This window comes from Anabrus simplex, chromosome 1, assembly GCF_040414725.1.
Source record: "Anabrus simplex isolate iqAnaSimp1 chromosome 1, ASM4041472v1, whole genome shotgun sequence".
NCBI lineage: Eukaryota > Metazoa > Arthropoda > Insecta > Orthoptera > Tettigoniidae > Anabrus > Anabrus simplex.
Window position 1 is genome coordinate 1,107,553,634 of NC_090265.1, and position 21,046 is coordinate 1,107,574,679.

The following is a 21,046-nucleotide window of genomic DNA, read 5'->3' on the forward strand; positions in this document are numbered from 1 at the left end:
CAGGGCTGCCGACAGTGGGGTTCGAACTCACTGTCTTCCGAATACTGGATACTGGCCGCACTTAAGCGACTGCAGCTATCGAGCACGGTGGAACGTAGCCGGTATCGACCAGGAAAGTTCATTGATGTAATACGGAATGGAATGGAGAACATAACTGAAAAATGTTTTGCTCGTAGAGGGAAAGAAGCAGCTTGTGTATGTGTTGAACTCACTATGCAGCTACTCCGTCAAGCATGCAACGCCTCAATTTCCCGAATGAGACCGCGAAATAGCAAGCGCCTAGCGTACTGGTGGACCGAAGATATTGCTGAACTGAGAAGGAATTGTCTGCGACTTCGACGCAGGGCTCAGAGGATGAGATGCAGTCCAGAAAATACCTCAGTCACAGCGGAGTACAAGTCAGCGAAGAAGGAACTCCGTAATGCAATTAGAAAAAGTAAAGCCGATAATTGGTGGGCCTCGCTAAAGAAGTAGAAGATGATCCATGGGGACTAGATTATAAGATTGCAACGAAAAAACTCGAGACATTTTCAACCCCGAGTGCGGATCCGCAAACCATTAAACAAATTGTGGATACACTATTCCCAGACCATCCAGAGAGGATTGACTGTGACGATGAAAACGAACTGGATGATATACCCCTCTACGCAGTAGAAGAGCTAACAGAGCTATTAGCTCTCTTAGAAACAAGAAAACTCCAGGACCAGATAGTATACCTACAGAAGTAATAAAGATAATATCAGAACTTTGTCCAGTACTGTTGCTGAATATGTACAATCATTGCCTGCAAGTGGGTGTTTTTAGTCCCCGATGGAAAATGGCTCGTTTGGTTTTGATCAGCAAAGAAAAACGCGGTGGTTATAGATCTTTACGTATGCTGGACACAGCTGGAAAAGGCCTGGAGAAACTTCTGCAGCCCAGAATCCTCTCAGCAGTTCAACTAGTAGGGGATCTATCTGTTCGCCAACATGGATTTCGGAGAGGACACTCGACGCTAGACGCAGTGTGGGAGGTGGTGAATACAGCAGAAAGAGCAAAACGGGCAACCATCATTCCCGTAAATTGACACTTCTTGTGACCCTGGACGTGAAGAATGCCTTCAATTCGGCAAGGTGGAGCGACATGTTGGTAGCTCTTGAAGAAACTTTCAAGCTACCACAATATCTTATGGGCATAATGAGAGATTACTTCAAAGATCGCACTCTGCTGTATGATACGGCAGATGGACAAAAGACCAAACGTCTGACGGCTGGTGCAGCGCAGGGATCGATTCTTGGTCCAGATCTTTGGAACACAATGTATGATGGCTTGTTACGTTTGGAGATGCCAGAGGACACAAAGCTTGTGGGCTACACTGATGATGTGGCCGCCTTGATAATAGCTCGTAATGTTGAAATGGCTCAAATCAAACTGAACCAGGTGATGCGGCGCATAAAAGAATGGATGATGAGCCACAGTCTAATATTAGCCGAACACAAAACGGAGATAGTTGTTCTGACTAGAAGAAGGATCGAAACTCTTGTACCAATGACTGTTGGAGAGTTAGTGATTGAAACATCTGCGAGCACAAAATATATAGGAGTGACACTTGACTCCAAGCTCACATTCTGGAATCATATTCAGAGAGCGACAGATAAGGCAGTAAAATACATGACTGCACTTAGCAGACTGTTGGAAAATATTAAAGGTCCGAAATCCAGCAAACGACGTCTTCTCATGTCGACGGTTCAGTCAGTGCTCCTATATGGCTCTGAAGTCTGGGCTGAATCCTTGGGATTTGCTTGGTATCGGAGAAGGATAGCCGCTTTACAACGGAGAGCGGCTTTACGTATTGCATGTGCATACCACACGGTTTCCGAACCTGCAATCCTCACGGTGGCAGCAATAGCCCCAATAGACTTACTCGCATTGGAGCGACATGAAATCTGGCGTACCGAAGGAGAGCTGGGAAAGAAATGTGCAAAGAAGCGTGACTTCAGTCAACGGATGAGGCGATTGCAGCTCAGATGGGAAAGTGACCCTCGAAGCAAGTGGACCAAGCGACTGATACGACGCTTGGATATCTGGGTTGAAAGGGCCCATGGTGAAGTAAATTACGTACTACCTCACGCAGCTTCTAACAGGACATGGATATTTCCGGAAATTCCTGCATAAAGTGGGCAGAGCGAGTGATGAACCATGCACATACTACGATGACATTGACGACGTATTTCACACCTTCGTTGTGTGCGGCCATTAGACGATTCAGAGAAGATGTGTGGAAACTGAACTAGGAGAACTGACAACAGATAATATTATTTCTGCGATGTTGCGAAACCAGGAATCCTGGGATCGCGTGGCAGTGTATGTGGAGGATGTCCTTCGTCAGAAGAAGAAGGATTTGAAAGCATACGAACGTTCGTAAAGGAGAAATGAAGAAAGAAGAAGTTTGAAAGACAAAGCACGATATCACCCTGAAGTAATGCGAGAGCGGTGCCGGGGTGATGATACACATCGTGGGAAAAGGGTGTGTGGTTTGTAGTGGGTAAGAATCCCACACACTTGTGGAGTGCGGACTCTTCACAAGTGTCTTTTGAAGATTTTCCACAATCCCTCGTAAAATTATTATTATTATTATTATTATTATTATTATTATTATTATTATTATTATGTTCTTATACTTCTTCGAAATTTTCCCAATTGCCGATTGCAAATTAATGATCAGTTTGATGTTGTAACGTTCCAGACGTTACAGTGTGATTATGTTAATTTTATTATGTGTAATTAATTCAGGAAGTTAACGTCATGATATTTATTTTGGTATGTAATTGTATTATAATTCATGTTTAATCATTTGCTCACTATCATTTCATTACTTTGTAACTACGACTTGTAAACGAGGGCTGAATATCCTAATATTCACTTAGATTCTTGCGACAGTTGGTTAAAATTAACTTGCAGTAGATTTCAGTTATCTTGCCACATCACCGAGGAGGAAGGAAGGATAAATTTAGACACCAAGTTCTGAGAAAAGCGAGCACGTGTTCACGCGTCCTAACGTAAGCTACCGTATTTCGACCAGAATTATTCGAACTGATCAACGCCTATATTTTCAAAGGAGCGTCATGTTGCCATGGATACTGAGTGAAAGGACGAATAGAAGAACAGTTGATATCATGATTTTGGCCCGTCAACTCTAATATCTGGAGTGGGGAGAGAGGTGTCATCTGATTGGACCACGTGTAGCGATCTGTAATTAGCGCGAGAGAAGGTTATAAAAGAGCGTGTTGGAGCTCGAGGCATCACTTATTCTTATTCATTCTTATTCGCTCTCTACATTATTCTACGAGTTATTCTACAGCTTCTACTTGATTTTCTACTTGATTCTGCGTCTCGATACTTAGAAATTCTGAATGAGGTGTGTATAGCCACTCTCATGAGGAAGTACGTACAGCACGGCTACGAGACCGGTTTGAACCAGTCTAAGTCAATAGATAGTTTTAATCTAGATAGAAATGAAACTTGAGAGAACATTTTCAGTAAAGTTGGAAGGATTCTTAATTGTGTATCCTCTCCACATAACCCAAGGTGGTTCTTCTAACTATGGCTTAGGGCTTATCTCCAATATATGGGATAAAGCATAATAGGGAGTGTTAGTTTTGAAGTCATCTTCCAATTAGTGGTGGGTGCAATTGGCAAGGCAGGAATGGTACTTAGCTGCAGATGAAGAGATCTCAAAGACGACCGATGATGTTCCCGCTACGAGGATGGAAACTTTCCCAGGACCAGCAGAACAAGACTACATGGTGAGCAAGCGAGTTAAAGATATTGCAAGTTTTCGCGAAGTAGAGTCATTCAATTTTTTGTTAAATTCATTTTCTATTTTTAATTCAGTCCTCGTTAAACCGTCGTCATTTATATTAAATATAATAAATAGTATTTTTCTTGTTCACTTTAAGCAATCTGCCTTAATTAGCCTTTTGATATTTAATTCTCCTACTTAATGATTAGTGCACTATCACCCCACCCCTGTGATAAGAGTCTGTCCAAGCTTGATTATAAATTTTATCTTTAAGTCCTCAACTTAAAGATTGGCGCCCTTTGCTTGCTTGGTTGCATTTCTCGTTTGATGATTGTTCTCCGAGAGGGGAAGTCACATAAATGCCGCTCCAACGTGTGGCGAGAAAATCATTAAGTACGGAGCAGTTAATAACAGTAACAATATCAGAATTCGTATTATGGGCAAAATTTGGATATCCACGTTTCATTAAGAGTGTTTGATTGTGGGAAGGGTCATGGCTGATCAGACGAAAGAGGAGAGGATGTTGCGCAGTGGACGGGCGATAAAAGGCAATAATGTATTGAGTTCAGAGGAAGAGTTGTGTAGTCTTGTAGAGGAAATTGAAGATAGAAGTGTAAGTAGTATGGAGAGTGAAGGCAAGCAGAAAGAAGTCAGTATGGAGTCAGATGATAGTAGGATGGGGGGCGAAGCGGAAGTAAACTCTAACAATGAAAGTAATAATAATGATCAGTTAATGGGAATGATGCAGTTAATGTTAAGTAAGATAGAGGACAGTAAAACTGAAATAAAAAATGAATTGGAACAAATTAAAACAGATGTAGAACAAACTAAATCTGAGCTTAAAAGTGAATTAGAACAAACTAACACTAAAATTGAGAATATTAAATATGAACTTAAAGAACAGTTAGAGCAAACTAAAGCTGAATTAAGTAGGGAGATGAGGGAAAATAAGGAGGAAGCGAATCGGAGAATGGACGAACACAGTAGGCAGTTACGCGATCTGGTGGTAAAAAATGAACATTTTAATAAGCGATTAGAGGACCAGGAAAGTGAATATGTACGGCAAGGGAAAAAGGTAGAAGAAAAGTTTGCGGAACAGAGAAGTGAATTCCTGGAATTAATGGGGAAGGAAAACAACTCTACTAGGGAGGAAGTAATGAGGCAGGTCACTAGTATTGATAAGAGAGTTGAGACTCAAAGAGGGGAAATACGGGTATTTAAAGACCACGTCCAACAAGAGATTGACACGGTAAAGCTTAGAATAGAAGATGAGACCCGGGCAAGTGAAGAAAGGTTTGCGATAGCTGAAGAGAATAAGATTGAAATTAGGACATTGAAAGAGAAGCAGGTTAATTTGGAGGGAGAAATTGATAGGAGAGACAAAGATGTAGAATGCCGGATGGAAAAAGCAGAAAATAAGTTAAAACAGGTGGCAAAGGATAAACAGGTTTTCACGGGAAGGCAATGTCTAGGAAATAGCTACATTAGGGAAATTGAACTACCTAAATTTAATGGGAAACAAACGAACCCGCTAGATTTCCTTAAGATGATAGAGAAACGGTTTGAAAAGCGTCTAGAGGAAGGGTCTATGGACTGGGAAGACGTTATGGAAAATATTGACCATGCTTTTGTAGGAGAAACTCGGTCTTGGTTCATGGTATATAGGCAGACGATGACGAACCTGAAAGAATTCAGAAATAAATTTAGAGAGAAATTCTGGAATGAAGCGATACAAGCTAGGGAGAGAGAAAGGGTGGTATTTGGGAGGTACAAACAGCATGAGGGAGTTACTATGACCGAGTACTTCCTGGCACATGTCATGATTTGTCAGAACTTAGATGGTATAACCGAAGGGTCTGATGTAGTAAGACTACTTTTAAGACATTTTCCGGACAGGGTGAGAGAAGCGGCCTGTATGCAAAAAGTTGGAACTATTCAGGAGATGGAGAATCTACTAGGCAGTTTTGATGCGTTAGGTAACCTTAGAAGTAGAACGGAGAATATTCAGAACTTTAGTCATCACAACGGAATGAGACATAACGGTAGAACACAGAATCACGAAGCTCGCAATCAGTTCAGACCTCAGCAGAACAGCAGGAGCGGAGTAGCTGAATATAGGACAGGAAATCCCCAACGGAGGCCAGAGCAATGTACTAATGAGTCCAACGTCAATACACAAAGGGAACCTTTAAACTAACGAGAGGCTGTAATGTTAGGTCAGAATTCCAGCCTCGTACGAAAGTAGCGAAGTGTCTTGCCATGAAAGTGTTACCATATGACCTCGATGTTAGAGACGATTTGTTGTATGAACCCGAGCAGAATAATGGAGATTCAAGTAATAAAGTAGTCAATCCCGTTGTTAAATTGAAAGTCTGGGGGGCGTGGGTTAAAGTTTTGATTGATTCTGGTAGCCAAATATCATGTATTAGTTCTCAGTGGTATGAGTCATTAGTGAAACAGGGTATTCAGTTGGAGGAAATGCCTGTTAAGTCTACTTTCATCATTACGGCTGTTGGAAAGAGGTCTAAGCAAATTGGTAAACAAGTAGCTGTCCCGATCTGTATTAATAATTTTATTAGCGTTCAGATATGTTTGGTAATTCCGCATTTAATATTTGATCTTATCTTGGGATCTGACTGGTTAACGTTAAAATTGGCTCAGTTAAATTACAATGATCTAGTGCTAAATTTGAGGTGGAATAAGGAGGATATTAAGGTCAAGTTTGAGGAGGAAATTCAGAGGAAAACGGAAGTTAGTACAGTATGGAGAATGAAAGAGGTTTCTAAAGTAAATGAAGAGGCTAGTGAGGGCCTGAAGTTGTGTCAGTTGTGGATTCATGAGGATAAAATATGTGGCTTGAAAGAAGCCGTAAGTAGAAATGAGTTGAATGAAGTCCAGAAGGACAAGTTATTTGAAGTGTTATGTGAACACGTGGAGATTTTCTCCGAGAAACCTGGTGTTACCCATCTGTATGAACATTCTTTTTCTGTGCTGGATAAGACTCCATTCAGCGGACCGCGATATCCGATACCACACAAATATGCAAAAGCCGTAGAGGATCAAATTCAAGCTATGTTAGCAGACAATGTGATTGAATTATCAAACAGTCAATATGTTAATCCCTTAATAGTCGTGCCTAAGTCTGATGGATCAATACGTTTGTGTATTGATGGCAGGAAGATGAACAGACGCATTGGTGCTGATCAGTTGAGATCACAAACCATTGAAGAGTTGATACAGAATTTTCAGGGTAAGAGTTGGTTTTCTACGTTAGATCTTAGGAGTAGTTTTTGGCAGATACCTTTGAGATCAGAAGACAGGCCTCTTACTGCTTTCAGCTATAAGCATAGTTTGTACCAATTTAGGCGTGTTCCTTTTGGGACCCGTACGAGTTCGGCAGCTCTTATTCGCGCACTTAGTATTGCCTTGGGAGATGATACTGGAGATTATGCTACTATTTATATCGATGATTTGGTTATAGGATCTAGTACCTTTGAAGAGCACTTGGACCACTTGGAGAGGGTTTTTTCTAAATTAGAGTATGCTGGTTTTACTCTGAAACTTGACAAATGTGTTTTCAGTAGACGAGAGGTGACTTTCTTGGGGCACCGTGTATCGGCAATGGGAGTGACGCCTGAGAGCACAAGAATTGAAAAAATATTGAATACTACGACACCTAGAAATATTAAGGAGCTCAGATCGTATATTGGTGTATGTAATTTTTTCAGACGATTTGTAGTGAGATTTGGTAACTTACTAGAGCCATTTAGAGAACTATTGAAAGCTGGCAGTAAGTGGGAATGGACACAAGATCATGATATAGCTTTCCTAAAATTAAAAGAAGGATTCAGGCAGGCGGTTGTTTTGAGATACCCCATGCCCGATAGGAAGTATGTGTTGCTGACGGACGCATCTCACTGTGGTATCGCTGGTGCACTATGTCAAGTAGATGATGATGGTAATTTAGGGATTGTGTCTTTAGCTTCCAGAGGTTTAAGTGCTGCTGAAAAGCGTTATACTATAACGGAACTTGAATTCCTAGCTATCGTATACTCCCTCAGTAAATTTAGGATGTATGTTTTAGGTACCGAATTTGAAGTTAGGACGGATCATCATGCTCTTTCTTTTGTATCCAAGTGTAAATTATCATCTAACAGAGTTAGTAGATGGATACTCGCCCTACAAGAGTATGAGTTTAAGGTAACTCACGTTAAGGGAAAGAATAATGTCCTTGCTGATTTATTGTCACGTGATCCGAAGTTGTGCGAAGAAGGTAGCCTTCTAGAGCCACGTGAGGGCATTATTATATGTACATGTCTGTCTAAGGAAAATGAAACTGCTCTAAATAGACTACGTAACCTATTGGTTGAACAGTCGGTAGACGAAGAATGTCGGGAACCTTTGTCTGTACTTCAGGGAGGAGAGCAGCTCACTATGTCGCATGGTAGGCACACGTACAAACTGGTTAACGGGTTTTTAGCCAGGAAATGTGGCGAGGATCTCTGGGGAATTTGTGTACCCAAAGCGCTACGTGTGGAATTGATTTGGTTTATCCACAAGGAATTAGGACATTTTGGAGCTAATAAAGTTCTGTATGAGATCCGACAGAATTTTATATGGGACAAGATGGGAAGAGATATAAGAAAAATTCTTTCCACTTGCGATCTGTGTCAGCGTAGCAAAGTTCCTAACCGCTATTTAGAAGGACCTCGTCAAGCAGTAATCTCAGAAAGACCTGGTGACTTGGTGTGTACTGATTTATTTGGACCTGTGGTAAAGGGACAGTTCGGCTTCCAATATATTTTAGTCATTATTGATGCCTTCTCGAAATTGGTCAGATTATACGGTATGAGAAAAGCCACTGGAAAATCTTGTAGTCGTATAATCAAAGAGAAGTATATCCCTGAATTAGGTACTCCTCTTAGAATATTATCAGACAGTGGACCGCAATTTATTTCGAGAAAATGGAAGTCCATAATTAGAGAGCTAGGTATTACACAGGTTCATTCATCTATTAGATACCCTCAGGGTAATATGTGTGAGCGCGTTATGAAAGAGTTATCTCGCATGTTTAGATGCTTAGTGTTCGATAAGCATACAGCCTGGGTGGCTCATTTATCCCGCATAGAGACATGGATCAATGCAGTTCAACATGAAAGCACGAGATTGACGCCGTCACAAGTTCATTTTGGTTGTAAGCCTCAGAATGAACTAGTGAGAGTGTTAGGTTTGCCTGAGGAACCACCTCGTAATGCTGAATTTTACGTCCGACTGGCACGGGAGAACCTGATTAAATCTGGAGATAAACGTAAGAGGCAACAGAAACGTAAGGTACGGGATAACTTTGAGGTAGGTGATATGGTTTTGGTGAGAGTTCCCATGTTGTCAAACAGTGAGGATAAGGTAACTAAGAAATTTTTTCTTTTATATCAAGGCCCGTATAAAGTACATAGAAAACTTGGACCCTGTGCTTACAAGTTAGCGGATGGCGAGAGCGTAATGAATGGTTCATATAACATTAGTAGTTTAAGGAGATACCTGTCGTGTGAGGTGGCTGAACCGGATTGTGAGATATAGGTCAGTAACTCGGGGAAGTTGCTACTTGTTATGTCAGACTACGAGCGGTATGTGTTTACGTCTCAATTGTGGTGGTATTTCCTAGTTGTGTTTGTAAACAAGGAAAGTGTTTGTGTGGCGGTAGATTTACGCGTTCATTGACGATAGATCATCTGTTTTCCGTATGTGAGGCCATGAAATTTTATATATTTGTTTTCTGAGAGGTTACATAAGGCTAATTAAAGCTGACGACGGCAAATAATTAATTTTCCCGTATGTGCATTTCTAACTTGCAATAGTTTTACCGTGAGCTTAAATCACGTGTGTATGTGTGTGAAGTGTATTACATCCTGCTTCAAGATAAGGTGAAACATTCGAAAGAGTGATAAAAGTGTAAATTATTTGTATCATATGTTTTCCATTTTTTAATGTAAAAGATTGGAAGAGAACGTGTTACTGCTATCTAGCAAAGCATGTCGGAAAGAGGGAGAGTAAAAAGACAAAAAGATACTCGGCAGAGTTTGTAATCTGAATTGTATATATTATGTTATATTCTCTAGGATAATCTTGTTTTTTTTTACAAAAGTGAAAAGTTGCTTATGATGGGCATAATTTAGCATCTAAACCTCAAGATGAACTGAAATAACAGACAGTCGCAATGGGAAGCAGTCTAAGAGAGATATGGAAAGAGTGAGATATAATTAATTGTATGAAAATAATGTCCCTCGTTATGGGCAGGTAATAGAGGTATTTCAAGTCAATGTGGGAGTAAGTGTGTGAGTTCTCAACTCATGTGATATTTGTTAAGAACTCATGGGGGCGTATGTAACGTTCCAGACGTTACAGTGTGATTATGTTAATTTTATTATGTGTAATTAATTCAGGAAGTTAACGTCATGATATTTATTTTGGTATGTAATTGTATTATAATTCATGTTTAATCATTTGCTCACTATCATTTCATTACTTTGTAACTACGACTTGTAAACGAGGGCTGAATATCCTAATATTCACTTAGATTCTTGCGACAGTTGGTTAAAATTAACTTGCAGTAGATTTCAGTTATCTTGCCACATCACCGAGGAGGAAGGAAGGATAAATTTAGACACCAAGTTCTGAGAAAAGCGAGCACGTGTTCACGCGTCCTAACGTAAGCTACCGTATTTCGACCAGAATTATTCGAACTGATCAACGCCTATATTTTCAAAGGAGCGTCATGTTGCCATGGATACTGAGTGAAAGGACGAATAGAAGAACAGTTGATATCATGATTTTGGCCCGTCAACTCTAATATCTGGAGTGGGGAGAGAGGTGTCATCTGATTGGACCACGTGTAGCGATCTGTAATTAGCGCGAGAGAAGGTTATAAAAGAGCGTGTTGGAGCTCGAGGCATCACTTATTCTTATTCATTCTTATTCGCTCTCTACATTATTCTACGAGTTATTCTACAACTTCTACTTGATTTTCTACTTGATTCTGCGTCTCGATACTTAGAAATTCTGAATGAGGTGTGTATAGCCACTCTCATGAGGAAGTACGTACAGCACGGCTACGAGACCGGTTTGAACCAGTCTAAGTCAATAGATAGTTTTAATCTAGATAGAAATGAAACTTGAGAGAACATTTTCAGTAAAGTTGGAAGGATTCTTAATTGTGTATCCTCTCCACATAACCCAAGGTGGTTCTTCTAACTATGACTTAGGGCTTATCTCCAATATATGGGATAAAGCATAATAGGGAGTGTTAGTTTTGAAGTCATCTTCCAATTAGTGGTGGGTGCAATTGGCAAGGCAGGAATGGTACTTAGCTGCAGATGAAGAGATCTCAAAGACGACCGATGATGTTCCCGCTACGAGGATGGAAACTTTCCCAGGACCAGCAGAACAAGACTACATGGTGAGCAAGCGAGTTAAAGATATTGCAAGTTTTCGCGAAGTAGAGTCATTCAATTTTTTGTTAAATTCATTTTCTATTTTTAATTCAGTCCTCGTTAAACCGTCGTCATTTATATTAAATATAATAAATAGTATTTTTCTTGTTCACTTTAAGCAATCTGCCTTAATTAGCCTTTTGATATTTAATTCTCCTACTTAATGATTAGTGCACTATCACCCCACCCCTGTGATAAGAGTCTGTCCAAGCTTGATTATAAATTTTATCTTTAAGTCCTCAACTTAAAGATTGGCGCCCTTTGCTTGCTTGGTTGCATTTCTCGTTTGATGATTGTTCTCCGAGAGGGGAAGTCACAATGTGAGCACGTACAAACAGATGAGATAAATATGAATGTTTGTATTGAAGGAGCTGGAATTGAAGTATTGTAAGAAGAAACCCCGAAAATATTTCCAGGCACTTCTCTTCACCATGTTATAACAGTTTTTAGAGTCGCGCTTCGTCCTATGTTTGAACAGCGTGAAGTTGTCAACATGAAGTCTGCATCCACCGAGAAGAGCTACGTAAATATAGACTTGAGCGGGAACTACGCTTTGAAGACTAAGTCTCTATTTACATTCTTTCATTAATTTTAATCATGCTTGGACTAAGATTGAATTATCTGAAAAACGTGTATGCTGACCACCACATGAGTTCTCATTCTATTGCACTTCTCGTTGCACTACGTGTTAACATTAGAACCTACCGTCTGGGAGGTACCTGTTCAATTACTGGCTATGCCACAAACTCTAATAAATTATTCGCATGTTGACTCTGATATCCCCCATTAATTTGTTGAAAAAGTGTTAAATTCTGTGTATCTTTAATAAGTAAAGCATAACATACTCAACTCCGCACATTTAAAAGAAGCGCCTGAAGGAACTCTATCAAACTAAACTTGAAACCACTAATGCATGAAGTTAGGACATTACAAAAAAACTGAGGTAAAGCACTCTGGTGCAAGGTAGAAGAATTAGTTATTTTAAAAAGTTTTGTGTTCGTAGGTTTTCACAACTAAACTAACCATTTGTTTTGTTATTTCAAGGTTTGCAACACTTCCTTCTCATTCCGCCAGCTTTTGAATCTGGCCAATCATAAATTTTCTGTAATAATTTTTCAGCCAATAATTGGCTTCTTGTACCTTTTGGATTGCCCAATAAAAATGAGAGGGTGTGTCCGGATTTAGTCCAGAGCCTTCTCGAAACATCCCCTCGGGCATATAAGCTGCGGATTTTCAAGCTACCTTGCCCAATAGATCGCCGAATTTCTGAGAGTGTGTGTGTTAAGACTGGAGGCGGGGCGCCTCATTCTTCGGCAGGCAGTACACCAGCCCAGGTAATGGCGACAAGTTTTCTATCGCTGTAGCTAGCTCCACAAACTTACCCGAGGTGACGGAGGTCCTAATCTTCAACTATGTAACTATCTGTTTTCTAAAATGTAAACTATCTTCCCGCTAATGTAAAATTTCATAAAGTCTTTAACTGTAAATCGGGGATAGAGAGTGCGTTACCCTTTCGAGTTTCCCTTCAATTTATCTTGAGGTGACTACGGTTTTGTAACAGTTTTTCTCCTGTAAATCACCAAGTAACTTGTTCTTCTAGTCACCTTAGTAGTGTGGGATTAGCCTCTGCATCATCGGACCACAAGCCCAAGTAGGGTTTTAAAACCGAGTTTTCAAGAAGCGCAAGTGTACGCCTCCATACATTTTGTGTTTGGGCCAGTAATTTAACCTGTTCTTCTTTTCCACGAAGGCTCAGTAATTTGGGTAATAGATACCCCTGTGTACAAAAGTTGTAAATTGTATGTTGGGCCTAGAGAGGTCAGAAATTGTAAAAAAAAAATAAAAAAAAATTGTAATGTTGCCTTGAGTAGGCTGTAAGAAATTGAGAGCGCAGTCTCTTTGGTAAAATTTGGAGAGCATGTGAGTTCTTTTTTGGTATTTATGTAAAATTGTGTGGGGCCTTTGGAAGGCCGTATTTGTAACGGTTGGAGCAAAGTGCTCTGGAATCGGGATATTTCTGTCCTTGTCTAAATAACACAACATTTGCAAGGTTGTAACGTTGTAAAATATGAGCTTGAAGCCCAAAAGTGTTAAATTCCCTATTCCAGGGCTTTCTTTTCTTATATCAAAATTGTCATTGTACCTGATTCACTGCTGTTATGTTTGATTTTCTGAAAAGAAACATAACCTTTATTACAAAGTTTAAAAAGAACCTTTGATATTGTAGATAGACCCATTCAAGCTCGCAAATTCTTTCATCTCTCTCTGTTCCACGGAAACTCCGTAATAATAATAATAATAATAATAATAATAATAATAATAATAATAATAATAATAATAATAATAATAATAATAATAATAATAATAATAATAATAATAGGCCAAATCATTTACTGCACATCGAGTATTTATTTACCATTTGTATGTCCGTGCAGAATCCGCTCGTGCAGTTAGGAGATTATTTCGAAAGAAATTCCCGGGTTTCGAGTTCCAAGTCATGGGACGGTTCATAGAATAGTTTATACATTTCGTGAAACGGGAACTATCAACGAAGAGAAGTGAAGAAGGCGACGTACAGTGCTAACAAAAGAAATCTTGGAGACAATGGACAATGCCTGAAAAATTCTTTTCTCTTGCTAGTTGTTGTTTTACGTCGCACCGACATCTTTATCGGCAAATGGGAATTCCCTACGGTTCCGTAGGAAGTTACTTCAGTTAAACCCCATAAATGTACTGTGGTGGAAGAACTTAAACCGGGTGATCCTATGTGTAGGATTAGATTTTGAAAATGGATTTTGACTAAAATGTACGAACCCAATGATCTCAGACGAAGCATGGTTTCACTTACACGGGTAAGTAAATACTCAAAATATGTCGGAAACGAAGGCAAGCAGTTCCAACATCTCCTTCATTGACATGGGTGAGCACTTTAAAGTGCATTAGATATCATCAGGCAGTCAGTCACTCCACGTAGCTTGCTCTCGTATTGCCCGGTCCATGAGAAACGATAGCTTGCCGGCCGAGGCCTCACCCTCACCTCCTCTGCGGTCCTGCGTTTATTGGATGACCTTGTAATAAGAACATACTTTCTGCAATGAGACAACGTTATGAAACAAGAGACAATGTCATTTATTGATTCACTTTATGCCCGTATTTCATTTTGTTTGCAAATTGTTATGTAACAGCACTTTCTGGTACGATTATGAAATCAACGGGAAACCACTTCAATACTCTTGCCATTGATGCATTCACGGCCCGGACTTATAGACATGATTTAGGCTTTTGGGTTCATGCCGCGTCAAGAAAATAAGGTGAAATTCTTTACGTTTCGCAGATATCTGTGCTCTACGTCATCAGAAGGAAATCTCGACTGACCACGAGAAAGGCTCCTTAAACAACTAGCTTTGCATTTAGACGTTATAATAGAATTGGAAATAGTACGTTCATTCGTCACCAAATGGTTCCCCGGACGCGGTACAGTGCTAGCGTTCTAAGCGGAAGCTGACGGAACAGTCATAATCAGTCTAAGAGGGTCACGTAACATCTGTACGTAACATATGACATTGACACAACCCTGGAATGAAACATCTAGCGATGAGGAACGTACGAATTTGGAAAACACCGCGACGAAATAACAATAGTGAAGGGGCAGGGAAGGGAACCACTTACGTAAATCCTTAATTCCTGGCAACCAGGTATTACTTAATTGATAGCCAGTGTCCCTGTTGAAATTTTTAGGATTGCTATATATTTCCACAGCTCCCCGTATAATCCTGGACCTGTAGTGTCTAGTGTGGGTAATATCTCGAGCATCTTGGAATATGACATCACGACCCGACGATAGAACGTGCTCAGCTATTGCTGATTTGTCTGGCTGGTTGAGACGAATATTACGTCCATGTTCCTTGATACGGGTACCAATGGACCGTCATGTTTGGCCAATATATATATTACCGCAAGTACAGGGATTTCGTATACCCCAGAATGTAAAAGTGGGGACAATTTGTCCTTGGTTTTACCCAGACTGTGAGTAATATTAGTGGCGGTGCCAAACTCGGTTTTTATATTTTGTTTGCGGAGCACCTTGGCAATTCGATCTGTGGTGTTGTGAAGGTAAGGCAAGTAGACAGTTCCCTTCACTTCTTTCTTCTGTGAGCTTTGCTTGGTCGTTTCTCGGGGATACAGGGCTCTATGAATCTGCAAACCGCTGTAACCACTACCCTTGAACGTGACTTTGAGTGTGTGCATCTCAACCTGGATATTTGATGGCTCACAAATTCGTCTCGCCCTCTTGGCGAGTGTCGTGAGAATGCCTTGTTTCTGTGCTGAATATTGGTGAGAATTTACATTAAGATAGCGATTTTTGTGCGTAGGCTTACGATAGACGGCTTGTCCTAAGGAGCCGTCCGGTTTCTTTCTTACTAGAACATCCAAGAAAGGGATACATCCGTCCAATTCCATCTCCATAGTGAATTTAATTGAAGGATGTTGCTGGTTTGGGTGGTTTAGAAATAGATGAAGTTTCTCAGGACCTTATGTCAAGACCACAAATGTATCATCAACATACCTCCACAATATCATATGTTTTACGAGCGCCGAAGCGATAGCCTCCTCCTGAAAATGCTCCAAAATGAAATTAGACACTACGGTCGAACGTGGATTTTCCATAGGCACTCCGTCCATCTGTTCGTAAAAATTCCCATCGCACAAGAAATAGCTGGAAGTCATGCAGTGGTAAAATGGCATAGTAATGTCCTCAGGGAACATGTGTTCAATGAGAGACATGACCGAGTCAATCGGCAATTTAGTGAACAAGGATTTCACATCGAAACTCACCAAAAGTGCATTAGTTTGAAGGGTTATGGTTGACGGCTTGTTGACGAAATACCGAGAGTCATTGACGTGCCGATAATATGTAATTTTGTCGAGTAAACACCAAATATGCCATCAGAGATCTTTTATAGCTTAGTTTATTAGCAGCAATTATAGATTCAGAAGATACGTAAGCTGTCATCAATCCAGAAATTTCAATTACAGTATCATCAAAATAACTCAATTGTTTTACTTTCGGTACGGAATCGAAAAATAGACACATATAGAAGTTCAAACGTGCTTTACCTTAGACATGTAAGTTGTACACAGACATTTATTTTCCAGACTTGTCAGGTTAATATAAAGTAATTACATGATAACCATCGCTATTAGCATTATGTATTAGTATCATCAGGACTTTAATTTCTAGACGGCATGGCTACAAGAAGAAGAATACGAATGAAGGCTTGACGAAATTTATTTACCTCACATCAAAAATCCTGCTACTTCTGAAGGGTTTGAACCCGCCATATTTGGATTCATAACCGGCACTCTGCCACTGACCTACGTGGAGAATTTAAGGGAGTGAGAAAAGTAGAACACTTCGATCATTTCACTTGCCACGCGACGTTATAAATTAATCCATTTCATTTCTTGTGACTTTGTTCCGCTAGCTTCACGTACACACACCGATATCTGGATCAGTTCCAAGGATTTTCCGTCGAGTGAATACCAATTAATAAACTAATTAATCATGCCATCCTAAGGCTGCCCCGTGGGGGGCTAATACTCTGCCGCCACCGCCACTCAGTGGTAATTGGATAGCGGTCTGTAAGACGGTGCTGATCAAACAACTGTTGCAAGAGACTTCCGTTCCATATAATGCCATTTTATTATTATTATTATTATTATTATTATTATTATTATTATTATTATTATTATTATTATTATTATTATTATTATTATTACCACATTCTTTGAACACGGTTTCAACAATTAGGGAATGGTTAGTGTCAAAATTCCTGTTGTATCCAGACTCCAGATATTCCGAATCGTCCGCTTCTCGTCCAGCCATGTCACTCCAGCGACACCCACGTCATTTTCAATTTTGTAAATGTATACTAATACTAGCTGTAGTCCCCGGCGTTGCCCGGAGAGTTTCTGAATATTTGCCTTTAAGATTTGCATTACCAGTTAGTTGTGTGTGAAGTGAATTTTTATAGAATTCCTTTTTGACTTGCAGATTGATATGTTACAATCTATTATGTAGTTTTAGAATTATTTAGATGTGCTTGATTTCAAGTTTTAGATTATTTAATTTTCGAGTAAAACTTCGTCCTTATAGAAGCTCGAATCGACTGGGAAGTATTTGATCCTGTCAAAAATTAATAAGTGATAATTATATGTATTTAGCCATCGCACTATAGATGCGATGTACAGGTTTCAGCTGCCAATGAAACTGTCGACACTGCTTCCGATTACTTTTATATCGCACTACCCCCTCACCCTCACCCCAAAGCGGCTGAACATGAACTTTAATAAATTCGGAGTGTCACTTTTAATTTCAGCCACCACGAAAACTATGGATTCGATACTATTCTATATATTATTTTATACTACCCCTTCGCCCCCTGCCCATAAGGGTGCTAGGGGTGTCTTACCCCCACGCGGTTTGTCTCATGATACTAATTGATAAGTGTACCAAGTTTGGTGAAATTGCTCCAGTGGTTTAGGAGGAGATGTGTCATTTACACACCCACACACACACCCACGCACAAACATACATCCACATTTTTTATATATAATAAGAAGAATAAGATAAGATTTTTATATATAGTTTTCGATCATTTTTATATCTCACTACTTCCGCCCCCCACTTGGACTTGTAAAATATCCGGAGTATTACTATTCATCTCCGAGACTCTAAAATTTATGGATTCGAAAATGTTTTTAATTATTTCTATATCTCACCCCCCCCCTTTCGCTCCCCACCTAAAGGGGACGGAACTTGGACTTTAAACAATTCTTGAGTATTACTTTTCAACTCAGCGACCCCGGAATCTATGAATTCGACACTATTCTCGATTATTTTCATAACTAACGCCCCATGACCACCCTCCCCTAAGGGCGCTAGGGATGGCTTACCCCCACAGTGCTCGTCTCCCGATAGTAAGTAATACGTGTACCAAGTTTGGTTCAAATTGCTCCAGTGGTTTAGGAGATGTGTCATTCACACACACACACAAACATCCATTTTTATATACAGAAAGATTTTTATAACCCCCTTTCCATTCTCGCCCAAAGGAGTCCTATGAGTGCCTTACACAACAGTATAATTTTTCCAGATGGTAAGTCTTTTGTGTACCAATTTTGGTTGGCAGCTATGCCCAAACGTACGCGCTGCTCTACAATCTTGGAGCTGACGTTGCCATGGTTACGGCAGTTCATTTCTTTTATTCGATTCCTAGAGCAAGGGTAGTGTGCTGCCAATATCTCCGTAACAGTTAGTTTTAGGGCCTTAAAACATGGCTTTCGTGACCGTAAGGGTTACTGAGTTTTGTTCTTTGCGTCAAGAGGATTAAATTGAGCTTTGTCTCGTCCTTATGCGACAAATTCGATATTTTATCTATATTAGCCTATTGTTTGTATATATCCTCCCCCGTGCCCCCACCTCGAATTGTTTTGAAAATTAAATACAGTCCATATTACTCACTGGCAATATAGCTTTCCGTAGGTGAAGAAATGTTTAAAATCGGTTCAGTAGTTTTTGAGTCTATCCGTTACAAACAAACATACACATTTTTCCTCTTTATAATATTATTATATTATTATATTATTATATTATTATTATATTATATTATATTATATTATTTATAATATTAGTATAGACACAAAGAGAGACTTTACGTTTGTGTATACGTAATGGGTAATCTTAATAACTACTGTACCAATTTTGATTTTTTCCCACCATTTGAAGGATATCTTTCCGCGTAATACAGGCTATGTATCATCCCGGAATACCATGGCATATCACCATAGGCTAATACAAGAGAAATATCGAATTTGTCGTAAGTAGTTGAGACAGAGCTATTTTTAAAGCCTCACGATGCACGACGCGAAGAACATAACTCGGTAAGTCCATATGGGACAACATAAACCAGGTTTTAAGGACCTACAACAAACTGTTTTCGAGATATTGGTGACACATTAGACCCGCTATAGAAGACGGATGAATAAACGACCGGTCGTGACCATGGAAACGTCAGGTGAAGGGTTCAAGAATACAGGTCTGGTGTTCGAAATAGTCACGTGCGGGAATGTAGGCAAGGCCAAGGATAGATTCTGTTTAAACATCCTAACCTCATAGCTAGCGTTAATATGCGATATACTAATTGTTTCTGGATTCACTTTTCCATATTCTTATTAGAATAACGCTTGTGAACAGCGGAAAAATGATTTCACCTATTTACCAGGCCGATTTCTAACTAGCATTAATCTTCCGGCTTACTTATTCGATCCACACTTCCATACTCTTATCAGCATAATGATTTTAGATATTTTCAAAGTGTTGTTCCGCTATTTACAGGAGTTTTGGCTAAATATTTAAACTCATAGACAGAGCTAATCTGCCGAGATACACTTATGATTGCTGGTTACAAATTTCCATACTTTTATCGCGATCATGATTTTGAATTGCACGAAAGTGTTCTTTTATCTATTTTCAAGAACAAGAAATAAAAGGAATATCCTCAAAAAAACTGGTCGGAGCCAAGGGTACGGGCATCTTCATGTACTGTAATATCAAATATAAAGTCCGGCTCCATGGCTATATGGTTAGCGTGCTGGCCTTTAGTCACAGGCGTCCCAGGTTCGATTCCCGGCAGGGTCGGAAATTTAAACCATAATTGCTTCATGACCCTGGCACGGGGACTGGGTGTACGTGTCGTCTTCATCATCATCCTCATTACGACACGCAGGCCGCCTATGGGAGTCAAATCAAAAGACCTCCACCTGGCGAGCCGAAGTCCTCGGACACATCCCGGCACGAAAAGCCATGCACTATTTCATTTCATCAATTATAAAATTTCATCACTGTCAATGAAACATCAGTAAAATGTATAAATTCTTTCTGCAGAAGTAATGCACTTTATTGAATATATAGGAGCTATACTGTGTGTTGACGCAGTTTCATTGCCTTTATAGAAGAAACCGGCAGTTGTCTCACTTGTAGCAATACCATCAGACGTGTTTCAGCGCTATATCACAGCTTCACACTGCTTGTTTAACTAACTTTCACCCGTCATATATATTAATATATATGTCTGTCTGTTAGATCATCAGCCCAGAGGCTGGTTGGATCCTCAAATAGCACCACCAAAGGTTATGCGGTTATAAGGTAACCGCAAAAACCAATGGCAGCACCAAAATGAGGCGTACTAGGCAAGATGAGGAGTGAGGTAGTTTGCCATTGCTTTCCTCACTGGGTCAGAAAGTGCTATTGCAGCACGACTGACCCTATGAGCAACACCTTTCATAACACTCAGAGCTTTATTCTGTGCTTTTGCAGTTAATTGCCCAAGCGTATTTTGACCTCCTCCCTATTAGATCATTCCTACTTTAATTATTTCCATGTAGTCCCGTGACATATTGTTTTAAAGTCTGTACGATTTAATTTGACAAAATAGGCCTATGTGCTATTTTGTAAGGCGAAGGACTTCAGAATATTTGGAGACTTTATAATCGTTATCTTAGGATGGCAAGTGAAGCGTAACTCTCCTGGCGGTATTCAGAGTGGCAAAGCGCGAGCTGTGTTGGCAGTAGGAGTCTGAAATTTCTTAGGTGAAATGCACTCATAAATTATGTAAAACAAATAATTGGTTCCAATTTTTACAACCATATTAAAATATGGCGCTGTAAGCAGTCAGAACGTGCAACTCTGGCGTCATTGAGTTACAGTTGTGTAAGT